Source organism: Triticum dicoccoides, chromosome 2B (genome assembly GCF_002162155.2).
Source record: "Triticum dicoccoides isolate Atlit2015 ecotype Zavitan chromosome 2B, WEW_v2.0, whole genome shotgun sequence".
Classification (NCBI taxonomy): domain Eukaryota; kingdom Viridiplantae; phylum Streptophyta; class Magnoliopsida; order Poales; family Poaceae; genus Triticum; species Triticum dicoccoides.
In genome coordinates this window covers 563,373,753-563,391,257 of record NC_041383.1, presented here as the reverse complement: position 1 = coordinate 563,391,257, position 17,505 = coordinate 563,373,753, and positions in this window count along the sequence as shown.

Genomic DNA, 17,505 nt, shown 5'->3' with positions numbered 1-17,505 from the left:
TTAACAGCTTTCGGCTCGATTAATAAGAGGAAGTTGAGGTCGCTCTCGGGAGCAGCGGCCCGGGATTTCCTATTTGGCGCTTATGCGCCCGTTTGCGAACGGGCGCCTGCAGCGCTCCCCCTTCGCTCGCGAGCTGGGCCGGCCCATGTACGTTTTGTTTTAATCTGAAAAAAGGTTCAATAAAAGTGCGGGCCTGCCGGAGTCGAACTCGCGATCACTGCCTTCATTTCCAATGACAGTAACCACAACACCACAGAACCACACGTGACTTCTAAATTGTTTGTTTCTCTAATTGTTCTCTCCAGCTGCACGGATCCGGGGAAGCTTCCCAAACCGGGTTTTTCCTCTATTTCTGATCCGTAAACTACCATCTTTTTCCTCTATTTCTTATCTATTCTTTCCTCATTTCCTTTTTCCTATTTCTTTTTTTCTTTTTCTGTTTTTCCTTTTTTTTGTTCTTCCTAGTTTGATGTTTTTGCTTGAAATTTGTGAACTTTTTTCTTAAAAATCGATGAAACTTTTTAAAATGTGATGAACTCCTTTCCAAATTCGATGAACTTTTTTCAAATGTGATGAACTTTTTTTCAATCCAATGATTTTTTTTCAAATTCGATGAACTTTTTTCCAAATACGATGAACTTTTTTCAAATCTGATGATTTTTTTTACAAAATCGATGAACTCTTTTCCAAACTCAATGAACTATTTTCCAAATTCGATGAACTCTTTTCCAAACTCGATGAACTATTTTCCAAACTCGATGAACTATTTTCCAAATTTGATGAACTTTTTACAAATCCAATGAACTTTTTTCCAAATCCGATGAACTTTTTTCAAATTCAATGAATTTTTCTTAAAATAATATTAACTTCTTTTCAACTTCGATGAATGTTTTTCAAATTTGATGAACTATTTTCAAGTTTGTTGAACATTAAATGAAAATCCATTAACTTTTTTTCAATTTTGATGAACGTTTTTCAAAACAAATAAAAGTTTTTTTCAAATTTGATGAACCTTATTTGATAATATGTGAACTATTTTCTAATTTGATGAATTTTTATCGAAATCAATGAACTCTTTTCAAAATCCGATAAACTTTTTATCTAAATCAATGAACTTTTTCAAAATTCGTGAACTTTTATGAAAATTGATGAACTTTTTCAATTTCCTGAACTATATTGAATTTCGTGAACTTTTTCGATCCGTGAACTTTTTTCAAACTATCGGTGAACTATTTTCTAATTCGATGAACTTTTATCGAAATCAATGAACTCTTTTCAAAATCCGATAAACTTTTTATCTAAATCAATGATCTTTTTCAAAAATCATGAACTTTTATGAAAATCGATGAACCTTTTCAATTTTCTTGAACTATATTGAATTTCATGAACTTTTTCGATCCGTGAACTTTTTTCAAACTCGTGAACTTTTATGAAAATTGACAGACTTTTTTTAATTTTCTTGAACTATATTGAATTTCATGAACTTTTTCGATCCATGAACTTGTTTCAAACTCATGAACTTTTTAAAATTCGTTAACTTTTCTGAAATTAGTGGACCTTTTCAAATTTATGAACTTTTTCTTGAACTAGTGAACTTTTTTCAATTTTCGTGCGCTTTTCTTTAATATCTGAACCATTACTTTTTGAAACAATTTCGTGAACTTCTTTTTAATCTGGAAACTTCTAAATTTTGGACCAGCGCAGCCGTAATTATACTTAAATAACATGCAGTACCAATGGTAAGTATTATGAGGTGGCTGCAGTGGCTAACGAAACGCGCGCAGGAGGCAGCAGCGCGAGTTCGAATCCCCAACGCAATTAACATTTTTCCTAGGATTTTTTGCTGCTTCTGCTGCTTGTTCGTGGGCCGGCCCAGCGCGGGGCGCTGCAGGCGCCAGGAGCGCGAACGGGCGCCTGCAGCGCCGTATAGGAGCTCTCCAGCGGCCCGGGCACATTGAGGCAGACCATGAGTCACGGTGTCGGAGGAAAAAGCCCCTGGGACGCACAGTGCGTTTGGAGCATATCTGGAGCGTTGAGTTAATAAATCCGACGGTTTAAAACTTCAAATCAACTGGGGAGGGACGTAGGTGACTGCGTTATACTGTTTTGTAATTGTGGCCTGCGCGCCTTAATTGCCGGTTGTGGCCGTATAAACTATTTTTGGTGCTTTGTTGTACTTTCTCCATCTCAGTTTATAAGGCTTGTACGTGTATCTAGGTCGTCAATTAACTTATATAAATAAATTGTTTAACATAAAAAATTATATCATTAGAAAATAGAATATTTAAAGTTTCTAATGATAAATTTTTTGTAATGTATGCCTCTTAAAAAATTGGTCAAATTAACAACCTAGGTACACATGCAAACTTGTAAACTGAGATGGATGGAGCACTCTGCTGGGTTGCTACTTGTTGTTGACGTTTGACTTTATTAATTTAAAGTCGGGCTAAGGTTTTTTCTCTAAAAATACGGAAGCATGTTCCCTTTGGCCTATCAGGCTTTCTTTGGTTCATAGGATAGAAAATAATAATATAAGAATAGAAAAGTTATAGGAAATAAGATGACATGTATCTCAAATCCTGTCAATAGGAATAGAAAAAGAGATGCCCTTTGATTCACATCATAGAATTTTTTCCATTGAGTCTAGGTTAATATGAAATGTGAAGGATATGAATAATTCCTTCATAGGAATAGAATTCTATTCGTACAAACCAAAGGGCTCTAAAGAAATTTTTTCTACAGAAATCCTATCCTATGGAATTTCTACGAGATTCCTTAAAGGAGGCCTCACCTTGCCACTATACCTTGAGAGCCTACTGACTCGTTGTGCTACTTTGTTGGAGGGAAGGCCACAACAGGGTTGCTAGCGCTCTCAGATCTCATGCTAGCATGCAAGGTCCTCCCAGTTCCAAGTCTTGACTCTTGAGCGGCTGCTCTGCATCTGCCAAGGTTGAGAGCGAGACTGACCGGCGCAGGAGGAGACTGGCGCGGTGGCGTTGGGTACGTCGGAGGACAGCGAGGTCGCCCAAGGGTTGTGGCCGAGGTCGACGGGCGCTGTGGCTGGTCTGGACGACAACTGACGCTCTTGAAGAATGGCTAAGCAGCGTTCAGATGAGGAATAGCGGGAGGGTGGGCGAAGGGTCATGGGTGTGCGACTGTGGGAGGAGTGCATGGCGGCAGCCGCGGCGACGCACAGAAGGATAGACGATGCCGACGAACAGGAAAGGTCGCACGGATCGAGCTCCTCCAGATGCAAGGGCCTCTCCCTTCTGTGGACAGCGCACCAAAGACCCCACACACTGACCAAAAGGCCCCACCTAATGTGGAGCCCCTACACGACCAAGTCAAAATTGGCCATCCACCATGCATCAATAGGCTCAATTGAATGAGAGGGCTTCTACCCTTAGGGAGCTTAGTGATATACTGCCTATGAATCCGATTTACTCGTCGTGGTTTTAGTTCAAATTTGAACTAAAGCCACGATGAGTAAATCGGAACGAAGGGAGTAGTAGATTTAGCTGGTCATCGTATTGGAGGGGATTTGTGGCACACAGAGGCGGAGGCATGCAGATTGTGGGCCACCGATCTACACCAAGATTCATAAATTTGTTCGTGTATTTCGTGTACTTGCCATCATACATGTATATCTGTATTCTCACAGTAAATAGAAAGCATTATGCCCGTTTTTGTAAAACCGTTTTTGAAGACACAGATATTTTGGTGAACAATGCATGTAACAAGTGTCTAGTAAAACGGTAGCCTTGTGATGCAACCATTCAGTGTGTTCTTCTCTCTATTTGTCTGTTCTTGAAGTATTGTATGCTTCACTTTTTTTTCCTTTTTTCTTTTGGAAGTTATGCTTCACTTCTTTAAACTCTTGTGTTTTAGCAACGGTGTTGCAGACGAGAAAGATCCAAGCTATTATGTTGCGAGTCACTCAGAGATGACAACAACAGAAGAACGGCAGGAGACATACTCCGGAAGCTTATCCGAAGATTAGTCGATGGTGTATCATTGATGTTCTGCATATGGTTGCTAGGTTTTAAAACTTTTTTTCTTTTAGGTGCTTCTACTAGTTTGTCGTGCTTCAAAAGTTCGGATCTTTGGTTTATTGCACCTTGCTAGTAAGGAAAAAATTGGGGCCAAAAACACAAACACTGCCATATGTATGTAGTTTACGAATTTAGGATGTGATGTTAGTACCGGAAATTAAAAGTTAGAAACTTGGGACATGTACGTTAGTTAGTTACGGACACTGAAACTTGGGACATTATGTTAGTTACAGAAAGTGAAACTTACAACACAGTATGTCTGGTCTTTAGAAGAATTCGGATCACACAACTATTAAATATTTATACAACATTTTTTTTAATATAGTTTATTATATCAAAAATAAAAATAGATGTACTCAGATATGTGCGTAAAATTAAAATCACAAAAAGATAGTAAATTTAACATGAATGTTACACACAGGAAAATAATTACATTATGAACTTGACTTCTAAAACTTAAACTGATTTACAATATGTTGTATAAATTTGACAGACTTGAATGACTGATAGTTCGATGCAAAATTAAATGTATGCATTAGTTGTAATATTTTGAGTTAACTTATGCACTGGTATAGTGGTACATTAATGTATTTGTTAAGTTACTTGGATCAGTAAATAACTTTTCATGTATGTTTAACTACTTGATTCAGTCACTTAATTCCAGTTTACTTGCCATGTTTAGATGAGGGAAGATTACCAGAAACGTTGACGTAGATAGTGTCGTTGGTACAGGCGACCGCGTTGGCTGGTTGGTGGGGGTTGTAGCACTGGCGTAGGAATAGTGGCGATGCTAATTCCTTCTAACATTGGAGGGAAGATTGAGCCCGGGGTTGCATCTCCATTGAGCGTACGTATAATGGAGGGATGCTAATTCCTTTGACCTTTGCATTGGAGTCAACAACTTTCATGATGACATAGTTCGGTGACAGCGATCGGTTGCATGCGAGGCGGCTCGGAGACCTCTGGCCCGCCTCAAGGTGCATCAGAAGCATATGGACCTCCACAACATCGTGTGGACGAAATATGATCTAGTTCCCCTCTTTAAAAAGGTTTGTACGCATGCCTTCAGAGTAGAGAAGTGTTGCGAGTACGAGGATATATTAGACATTTCGTGAAGGGTTGGCTGGATTAGATGTTTGCCGTGTAATTTAAGTAGGCTTGGATTAAAAGTCGTTTAAACCTGTTAACTGTGGCATTCTGCACATGGATGTTTTTTACGTTCTTCCATTGCCTCGATCATGATGGAATATGATCTACGATCATAAACTGGATGTTTATGTTTTTAAAACCCTGTGGTTGCTTCACCCTTAAGGTGCTGTCTTTGGTTTTCTCATGTGTTGGAGATGCTTTAGGAATTATAGGCTACCAAATTTAAGGTGCAACAATCTAATTGGGCCCTCCGAAGGTGAGTAGCAAGTAGGTTTACACAACACAAAGCTTGCTCTAAAATCATCTTCACCGTGTGGCTGGCAACTTGATAGGAGGTCGAGGAGGTTGACCAGTTCAACTGATGCAGTTATAGGTAGGACGGATTCTGGTGCTAGCGACCAATTTCTTGACTGAATTGAGATTAGAACTTGTCCATGACAAAGTTAAATTGAGCAAGGAAAGCATCTTCAAATATTTGATTGTCACACCAATGATCCCACCACAAAGAAGCCGTCTTCGAGCTTGCACTTCGTGCTAGCATGGAAGGACCATGTAATTGCTGGGAAGAAGAGATTCTTCCCAAATATGAAGTTCTCCATGATTTCCTTTTGCTGGGGCCATGTGTTGTTAAGCAATAGTCCCTAAAAGAAGAGGTATATCTTGATTAGTTGTACTATAAGGAGAGAATTAAACCAAGACTCAAACCCCATGTACTCAGGGTTAGTCAGGTATCCTTTACATGAGAAGGAACACAGATAGCGAGAGCCAGCGACCAGCCACCGCTGCACGGCTGATACACGCTTGCCGCAGGTAGCGAAGGGTACTGGTCGGGAAATGGCATGACGCACTCGTGTCCATCGAAGTAGATCCTCCTTGGGAACACCCATCCACCCGAGTATAATCTCTGTCTGCACGCTCCTGTCCCTAGCGACATCTCGTTGTAGTTCTTGATCTTCCAGAACATCCTTGTGTCATATATAAACCACACATTTCTTACCCACTACTGCTTCGTAGTATTATACTGATAGTCAACCCATCAAAGATTGTGTGCTTCAGTGGAGAAGCTTGACAGAGATTGTTGAGGAGGCAAAGCAGAGTTAAAAGGGCAAGAGACAAATTCTACTTAAACTATGATGACATTTATTATAGCTTAGCAACTAATTGTATTTCACATAATTTCCTAGGGTAGGGGGCCATAGCCCCCCTTGCCCCTATTGAAGCTCCTCCGCTGGCGTGCTTACTGATGATGCGTACTGGACAAGGGGCGCATAGTCATAGTGTGGCAGGATGTCAAGTGGCTTTGCCTGAGGCACTGAGGCGCCAAGGGAGAGTGTGCATGGCCGCAACTGCCTAGCGGGCAACTGACGATCGTGTCATTGTAGAAGCTCGAGAGGGAGACGCAACAGGACGATGATGGGAAATTCCTGAAGTGCGAGTACTACCAGATGATTTGCCATGTCATTGCATGACACCAAGCCGAGACATATATATTCATCGCTCTGGCTTGATGCACGGCATGTCAAGATAGTGGATCGTTGGCAAGAAGAAAGAATAAAATGCTCATATATATGACGTAGTTAGAATTTAGCTAGTCATTGTATGGGAGGGGATTTGAGGCAAGCAGAGGCAGGGGCACGCAGATTGTGGGTCGTTGTTGATCTGTGCCAAGATTCACAAATTTGTCAGTGTATTTCGTGTATCTTCCCTTGTATATCAGTGTGCACATATGTCACGCCCAATATGCAATCCTATCCTAAAGGAACTCGAAGGTCCTACCAAGGGTACAAGCGCATATTGGAGACGCTTTTGCAAGGTGGATATCATTACATCGTACCATTACATAATAGTTGGGGATACATACAGAAGACATACAATGCCACATGAATACAACCTCATATATAAGAGTAACATCCAACTACGGATGAAACACAAACAGAAACTCAAACGACATCCACCCTGCTAACCCAGACTGCCGACCAGGAACCTATCCCCTGATCGAAGAAGAAGCAGAAGAAGAACTCCAAAACGAATAAACATCGCTCTCACGTCATGATCATCGCATTACCTGTACCTGCAACTGTTGTTGTAGTAATCCGTGAGCCACGAGGACTCAGCAATCCCATTACCATGGGTATCAAGACTAGCAAAACTTAAAGGGTATGGAATGGATAAGTGGCGAGGTTGTAGCAAGGGACTAAGCATTGTCTGGTGGCTAACTTATGAGTATAAGAATAAGATGAGAAGCTACGCAAACGGTCGCAAACTCATAATGATCAATAAGTGATCCTGAACTACTTATGTTCAAACATAACACCACCGTGTTCTCTTCTCGACCCACTCGAAAAGAGACCATCATGGTTACACATGCGGTTGGGTATTTTAGTTCGAATCTGGTGTCAAGTTCTCTACAACCGGATATTAACAAATTCCCATCTACCACATAACCGCGGGCACGGCTCCCGAAAGTTTATACCCTGCAGAGGTGTCCCAACTTAACCCATTACAAGCTCATGATCCGCAGAGACAATCCTCCATAGCGGGACATCCGATCAGACTTGGGATCCCGGTGCATAAGACATATCGACAATGGTAAAACAAAACCAATAAGCCTGCCTGAATGTGTGCCGAGAAATCCCGATAGGAGCTGCACATATCTCGTTCTCAGGGCACACCGGATGAGACATCCTATGAGTAAAACAAACCCCCGAGTTTCCCCGAGGTGGCCCCGCAGTCTACTCGGTTCAGACCAACACTCATAGGAGCACTGGCCGCTAGGAAGAATAAGGAGTCCAAGAAGAATACAAACGGTCGAAGATGAACCAAGCGCAGTCGAACGAATCCTCACGATCGCAACGAAACAGGAACTATCGAGAAGAAGCACAACCGGAAAGAAGCAAACAACATGGTAAACACACAACACATAAACATGACATGATGCACAACCAAGCATGATGCATGACAAAGGCTATATGATGCTACTCATGGCAAGAGATGATGCATACAAGAACATCACATGCAAGCAAGTTTAAATGAGGCCAGAAATAACATATAACAATTCCGATAAGTCCCCATATGCAAATTTCTAAATTGGTCCAGATCTGAATAAAGCATTAAGTTTAAGTTGGTAAACAACAAGCTAAGATTCACCAAGATGATCTACGCGAAATTCTAGTCAAGTTACATATAAAGTTCATTTAATTCGGAGCTACGACCTAGAAGATATGAGTAAAACAAGTTAAACATGACATTGATGCAAAATACATTCAAACATCAAGCAAAAACACTGAAAACAAGGATTCAACATGACAAGATGAAACTACATGCAATTCTAAGCAAGTTTTATATAGAGCATGCTCAAAACGGGGCAACAGTGCAACACATACACTCCAAACAAGTTATAACAATCTGCCCAAAACAACAACTAGGCACTTTGCAATCATCAAAACAACATGCTACTGGAATCATATGAGCACAAACTTGACATGCACTTTAAGTACAGATAACTTAATTCAAATATCATTAAAGTTCAGGTTCATAGGCATTAATATTAAACCAATATGATCAATGCAAAAAGCAACTTTATAACACAGGGATATAAACATGAGTAGAGTTAATATGATGACATGTTTGATGCATAAAACAAATATGCTAGAGCAACCATACATAGCAACCAAGGGCATGGAATCAAAGTACACGTAACAAAGAGAAAATAACATCAAATCATCATATGCATATGGCTCATGGATTAATAGTAACCAACAAGACAAGATTGAATGTTGAAACAGTTTTAGCAAGTGTAAAACAGCAACATTATCATAGCATGTTTGCAAGCATGGAATAAAGGTCATATGAAGTACAAGATTAAAAAACTTGGCATCTTGGCAAAGCACTTATAATATACATCAATACGTGTAACTTGAGCATCTCCAAAAGAGGCATGGATCAATTAATAACAAGCTCACAACCTGGCATCATGAAGTCAACAGAAAACTGAAACATTATATAGGCATATTCATGGCAGTGAAAAGATATGCTACAGGAAATATATGAGGCATCAAGTGGCATTCCATGATATAGCATAAAATGTACATAAAAATATGTCAACTAATCATCTCCAGATTATGCATGGATTAATTGGTAGTATCAAGCAAACATGGCATCATGATATAACAAATTCAGCACTGACAGAACATTAACAGCGAGTAGCCCACTTCACAAGCTTGTTTCACTCCCCACTGGGCATATCAGAATACATGGATATCACCACAGTAAATATGACGTAATTATAATACTAAAACATATAGACATGATGCTCAAAAGAAAATCATACAAAAATATATAAAAATGACAAAATGACAAGTTATAACAGTTTTCAGCAGTTAATAGCAACATGCACTTTTACAACAGAGATTAAGACATCAAGATGCACCCTAACATGATAGCAAAGCACACCAACATGCAGATCTTGAAGAGCAGAACATGTTCATATCAAGATCATCATTATAGGATCAACAGAGACAAAGTTACACTACTCACTAGATGCATACATGATGTTAGAAGGCAGCAGATTATATCACTTAGAAGTTTTGCAACGATGAGTAAGGCATGAATATGAACAGTAACATGAATGAAAATGCAACTAGTATGTAGAGCATCAAGAGATAAACAATTTTACATATCATGCACGCAAAATGGAGCAGTACACACAAATTTATGGCCATGCAAACATGCACACATATCGTTCAAATTCCTGGGACTTGGAGAGATTTTTACCCCGCGAAAATTTGGACGAGGATGTCCCGGGATGGAGGGATCCGGGCACGGTGCGGCATTTGGACCGGCTTCCAGTGGATCTCATCCACCCTCGGCGGATCAGGCCGGAGTGGACTCCGGCGAGCGGCGGGGCGGCTCCGATAACGACAGCGCGCGGTGCAGTGATGTGGAGGCCGCAGCGCGGGATGGTGCGGTGAGGTGGCGCGGTGGCTAGCGGCGAAGTGCGGGCGGCGGGGCGGCGACACGTGGGTGATGCGACGGTGCGGGCTTCGAGGCGGCGGCGGGTGCGAGACGGCGCGGCGAGGTGGCGGTGACCGGCGCGCGACAAGCAGCAGTGGGCATCTGGCGGCGTGAGGCGAACGGTGGCGGTGCGGAGTCCGGCGGTGGCGCTCGGCCCGGCGGCGGGTGGCTGCGGGCCTCGGGGCCCAGATCGGGGCCCGGGCGGGCTTGGCGCGGGCCTGACGGGCCGCGACGGCTGATGCGGGTTGAGGAAGCCGGTGGCGACACGTGGCGCAAGGGGATTGGTCGAGGGGGCGGCGACAAACTTGTCCGGTGCGGGATGGACATGTCCGGCTGCGGGAGGAGGAAGAAGGCTAGGGTTTGATCCGGAATTTCCGGGGAGAGAGAGCCTATTTATAGGTAGAGGGAACTAGGAGAGTCCAAATGAGGAGCGGTTTTCGCCCACACGATCATGATCCAACGAAGGAGAGCATGGAGGGGGTTTAGATGGGCTAGGTGGGCTGTGTGGAGGGGTGCTGGGCTGCAAATAGAAAGGGGTCTGACGGTTAACGCGGTTAACCGTTGGGGCATCAAACGACCTCCAAATGGAACGAAATTTGACAGGCGGTCTACCGGTGATGTACCAAGACCACTCGTGAACTCTCGGCCCATTCCGAGAACGTTTTTCTGCCACTCACAAAACAAGATCTAGGAGGTGTGACGTGCGCGTGCGAGAGTGTCGGGGCTCAGAACGGACAATGGAGAGAACCAGGAGGACTGAGACGGACGCAAGTTTTGAAAAACATGCAGATGAAATGCAGATGATGACATGGCAAAATGCAACACGCAAGCAAATGACATGGCAACGACGATGAATAACTTGGAGACACCTGGCGCATCGGTCTCGGGGCGTTACAACTCTCATCCACTAATAGAAGATCTCGTCCCGAGATCTTAGGAATGGGACGGAAGAGAAAGAGGAAGAGGTGAAGTAAGAACGCAAGAGAGAAGATGAACAATGTCGAGAGCACTCGGGTAGAAAGAGGAATGACGAATATGACGAGAATGAAAAGCTCAAGAAACAAGATAGACTGTGAAACCACTCCGGTTAGAACAAGATAGAAAAGGAATAAGAATAAAAGAATTCCGGCAGCACTCCAACTGAAAAATGGAAGGAAAAGAACATGAAATTCACAAGATGGGATGACGCTTGACAAGATGAACACGCAATGCCTCCGGGAGAATTGAAATAGTGGAATGAAAAGAACAGATAAGAGAACAAAAACTTCCACCACGAATGAATTAGATAGCATCCTTAGAAGGGAGGATTAAACGGAGTTGTTGAGAAATCAACAACAAAAGAATAAGTTTGTTGTGGACTTATGGAAAATCCTCTTAAAATTTGAGGTGAAACTCTACCACAACCAAATACTTGAATATTTGAGAAGAACGAAGAAATGCAAAACTCCACTTTAAAAGAATACGAAGAATTAATTGCACTTCAAGACGCAGGAAGAAAAGATACTTGAACTCCACCAACAAGAATCTTGATGAACACTTGAAAGAATGAATTAAATCATGAAGAACCATCATAAAGAACTCCAGTGACAAAAGGATGATGAGATAGAAAAGAAGGATGAAAAGAATAAGACTAAAGCCTTGCGGTGATTTAGATGGAGGTTCTGACAAGATGGCCGAGGAAATCTTGAACTCCGAAAAAGAAAAGATGAAAACACTTGGAACTAGAATTTATTCATCAAGAACAAACTCCGAAGGAAGGAATTACTTGACGACGATGAAATAAGAATAAGAATTACGTTATGCTTATCCGCATCAAATTTAATTGATGACAACTGGATTTGGCATGCAACTTATTCTTGTTGGAAAAGGATTGAGGGGTATATGGCGCAACCTTGAGGAAGGTCTTCAACGAACCACCGGTATGATTTGAAAGAACGAATGAATTGATATGATGACAAAGGAAGAGGAATGCTGAAGGAACCACCGCAAGAATTCGAAAATGACTAATGAAAGAGAATGAATCACCGGGAAGAATTAGAGGAACAAATATGCTTGAGTAGATTTGGATGCAAAAGAACGAAGAGATCACGAGCTGATTAGAGTATACTTGATAGATGCACCAGGATAATTGGATAACGATAGCTGGAATATGAGGACAAAGAATTCTTCTGGAATGATGGCTTTCGGTGAAATAAAATAGAAAACAAGTTCTGAAGTACTCTAGATGGGCAAGGAAAGAATACTGACAAACGGAATAATTCGAGAGGATAAGAAGAAGCTGGAACCATGAATCTTCGAGAGAACGGACAAGATTTAGAGAAACTCTTCTTCGATCTTCAAATGACGACGAGAAACACCACCAAAATTGTTGAGATACTCCGGGAGAATGAAAAGAGGAAAGGTTGAACAAACAATGAAAAGAATTTGAAAGCGATCTTGGAGAAGGCATGTGACTGATGGAATCCATTCTTACGTCACACTTGAAAAGAATTTGAGAATCACTCTAGAAAATTAGAAAAGTCAGGTAAGATCCTGGAAAAAAAACCTGTGGGTTAGGGCCCACTGAAAAGAAGCACCGTTGGAAAATGATTGAAGAGGAGATAGATGATGCACCAGAACAATTGAAATATTAGAATGAGGTAACAATCTCGAATGAATTGGGACACAGACGAATCTCCTAAGATATCTTCCGCACTCCGGAATGATTGAATAGTGAGAGGCGAACGAGCAAGAGGAAACATTTGATCCAAGGAAAAGAATATGATCAACCCGAAAAACTTGAGTTGAGTCCACCGGAAAATAAAGAGATGAAGAATGACGAACTAGACAAGAAACCACTGGTTGAAATAATTGAGAGAACACTGAAGAGGCTCCGCACGAATGAAATTGATGGTCGAAAGAGACTCAGACTCCTGTAAGAAAAAGGGTGGGAGGGCGGGAAAACAAAGGAAACTTGGAAGGGCGAACCGACGAAGAACTTGAAGAGAAAACACCGGTTGAAATAATTGAGGAAAGAATGCAAAGGCTTCACACGAGTAGGATAGATACTCGATTACAGACTCCGGCTCTGAGAAGAAAAAAGGGTGGGCAGGTGGGAAAAAGAAAGGCAACTTCGAATGAGGAAACAACATCGTTGAGAACGAACTAAGGACTGATCTTGCAAGGATGAAGAGGATCGAATCAACTCAAGGAGAAGTCCGTCAGATGAAAAGATCTAAGAACCAACGATCGGAAAACCAACCGCGTGATCCTAAGGAAAATTTGAAGGGGAAGAGGAGTAAGTCAAAACACCTACGTCAAGATTCCTCACCAGAGCGACGAACGGGATGAGGAGAAAAAAGAATTCCTACTCTCCAATATAACTAGACTCCAAAAATAGTTTTCTTCTAGACTCGACAACGGCCAAACTACGATCAATCAAGGGGGCTCATATGGTCGGGCAAGGCTCTGATACCAACTTGTCACGTCCAATATGCGACCCTATCCTAAAGGAACTCGAAGGTCCCACTAAGGATAGAAGCGCATATTGGAGACGCTTTTGCAAGGTGGATATCATTACATCGTACCATTACATAATAGTTGGGGATACATACAAAAGGCATACAATGCCACATGAATACAACAACCTCATACTTAAGAGCAACATCCGACTATGGATGAAACACAAACAGAAACTCAAATGACATCCACCCTGCTAACCCAGGCTACCGACCAAGAACCTATCCCCTGATCGAAGAAGAAGCAGAAGAACTCCGAAACGAATAAACATCACTCTCACGTCATGATCATCGCATTACCTGTACCTACAACTGTTGTTGTAGTAATCTGTGAGCCACGAGGACTCAACAATCCCATTACCATGGGTATCAAGACTAGCAAAGCTTAAAGGATATGGAATGGATAAGTGGTGAGGTTGCAGCAAGCGACTAAGCATTGTATGGTGGCTAACATATGAGTACAAGAGTAAGATGAGAAGCTACGCAAACGGTCGCAAACTAGTAATGATCAATAAGTGATCCTGAACTACTTACATTCAAACATAACACCACTATGTTCTCTTCTCGACCCACTCAAAAAGAGACCATCACGGTTACACACGCGGTTGGGTATTTTAGTTCGAATCTAGTGTCAAGTTTTTTACAACCGGATATTAACAAATTCCCATCTGCCACATAACCACGGGCACGGCTCCCGAAAGTTTATACCCTGCAGGGGTGTCCCAACTTAGCCCATTACAAGCTCACGATCCGTGGAGACAATCCTCCACCGCGGGACATCCGATCAGACTCGGGATCCTGGTTCACAAGACATTTTGACAATGGCAAAACAAAACCAGCAAGACCGCCCGAATGTGCCGAGAAATCCCGATAGGAGCTGCACATATCTCATTCTCAGGGCACACCGAATGAGACATCCTACGAGTAAAACCAACCATCGAGTTTCCCCGAGGTGGCCCCGCAGTCTACTCGGTTTAGACCAACACTCAGAGGAGCACTGGCTCGGGGGGTTGATTAAAAATACTAGGGGGCCGGCGAAAATCCCCTATTTAAGTTTTAGTTGTTATTAGGCAAATGGATAACCAATGTTGGGCCTTGTTGGAAGAGTTTTATTCAAAGCAAACTGTCAAGAGGGTCCCATACCCCTCACCGTGTTAGGGACGCAAAATCAAGGAACATAACACCAGTATGACAGAAACTAGGGCAGCAAGAGTGGAACAAAACACCAAGCATAAGACCGAGCCTTCCACCCTTTACCAAGTATATAGATGCATTAAATAAATAAGAGATATTGTGATATCCCAAAATATTCATGAAATCCATGTTCTAATATGGAACAACCTGGAACTGCACCTGCAACTAGCAATGTTATAAGAGGGGCTGAGCAAAGCGGCAGCATAGACAAACAACGGTTTGCTAGGAAGGGTGAAAAAGGTTAGATGATGTCATGGCAATTAGGGAGGATTGATAAACAAGTGGTAGGTAACGCGCCAAAGCGATAACATCGAGACAACTAGCATAGCAATGATAGTAGTGGTATCCAGGGTGACGGTCATCTTGCCTGAAATCTTGCTAGGAAGAAGAACGAGTCCAAGAAGAAGACGAACAGTCGAAGACGAACCAAGCATAGTCGAATGAATCCTCACGATCGCAATGAAACATGAACTATCGAGAAGAAGCACAACCGGAAAGAAGCAAATAACATGGTAAACACACAACACATAAATATGACATGATGCACAACAAAGTATGATGCATGACAAAGGCTATATGATGCTACTCATGGTAAGTGATTATGCATACAAGAACATCACATGCAAGCAAGTTTAAATGAGGCCAGAAATAACATATAACAATTCCGGTAAGTCTCCATATGCAGATTTCGAAATTGGTCCAGATCTGAATAAAGAATTAAGTTTAAATTGTTAAACAACAAGCTAAGATGCACCAAGATGATCTACGTGAAATTCTAGTCAAGTTACATATAAAGTTCATTTAATTCGAAGCTACGGCCTAGAAGATATGAACAAAACAAGTTAGACATGGCATTGATGCAAAATGCATTCAAACATCAAGTAAACACACTCAAAACAAGAATTAAACATGACAAGATGAAACTACATGCAATTCTAAGCAAGTTTCATATAGAGCATGCTCTAAACGAGGCAACAGTGCAACACATACACTCCAAACAAGTTATAACAATAATTTGCCCAAAACAGCAACGAGACACTTTGCAATCATCAAAACAACATGCTTCATGAATCATATGAGCACAAACTTGACATGCACTTCAAGTATAGATAACATAATTCAAATATCATTAAGGTTAAAGTTCATAGGCATCAATATTAAACCAATATGATCAATGCAAAAAGCAACTTTATAACACAGGGACATAAACATGAGCAGAGTTAATATGATGACATGTTTGAGGCATGAAACAAAGATGCTACAACAACCTACATAGAAACCAAGGGCATGGCATCAAAGTACACGTAACAAAGAGCAAATAACATCAAAGCATCATATGCATATGGCTCGTGAATTAATAGGAACCAACAAGACAAGACTGAATGTTGAAACAGTTTCAGCAAGTGTAAAACAGCAACATTATCATAGCATATTTGCAAGCATGGAATAGAGGTCATATGAAGTCCAAGATTAACAAACTTGGAATCTGGGCAAACAAATCATAATATAATTCAAAACATGTAATTGGAGCATCTCGAAAAGAGGCATGGATCAATTAACAACAAGCTCACAACATGGCATCACGAAGTCAATAGAAAACTGAAACATTATATAGGCATGTCCATGGCAATAAAAATGTATGCTACAGGACATATATGAGGCATCAAATGGCATGAAATGATAGAGCATAATATGTACATCAAAACATGTCAATTAAGCATCTCCAGATTATGCATGGATTAATTGGTAGCATCAAGAAAACATGGCACCATGATATAACAGATTCAACAATGACAGAATATTAACAGCGAATAGCCCACTTCACAAGCTTGTTGCACTCCTCAAAGAGCATATAAAAATACATGGATTGCACCACAGTAAAGATGGCGTAATTATACTACTAAAACATGTAGACATGATGCTTAAAAGAAAATCACACGAAAAGATATAAAAATGACAAGTTATAAGAGTTTTCAGCAGTTAACAGCAACATGCACTTTTGTAGTAGAGATTAAGACATCAATATGCATCCTAACATGAATGCAAAGCACACCAACATGTATAGCATGAAAATAAGAACATGTGCGCATCAAGATCATCATCATAGGATCAACAGAGACAAAGTTACACTACTCACAAGATGCATACATGATGTTAACATGCAGCAGATTATATCACTTAGCAATTTTGTAACAAAGATTAAGGCATGAATATGAATAGTAATATGAACACAAATGAAACTAGCATGTAGAGCATCAAGAGTTGACCATTTTGACATATCATGCACGCAAAACGAAGCAGTACACACAAAGTTATGGCCACCCAATCATGCAGACATATCGTTGAAATTCCTGGGACTTGGAGAGATTTTTACCCCACGAAAAACTGGACGAGGATGTCCCGAGATGGAGGGATCCGGGCACGGCGGGGTGTTTGGATCGGCTCCTAGTGGATCTCATCCATCCTTGGCGGATCTGGCCGGAGTGGACTCCGGCGAGCGGCGGGGCGACTCCGGCGACGACGGGGTGCGGTGCGATGACATGGAGGCCGCGGCGCGGGGTGGTGCGCGGCGGCTGGCGGCGGAGTGCGGGTGGCGGGGC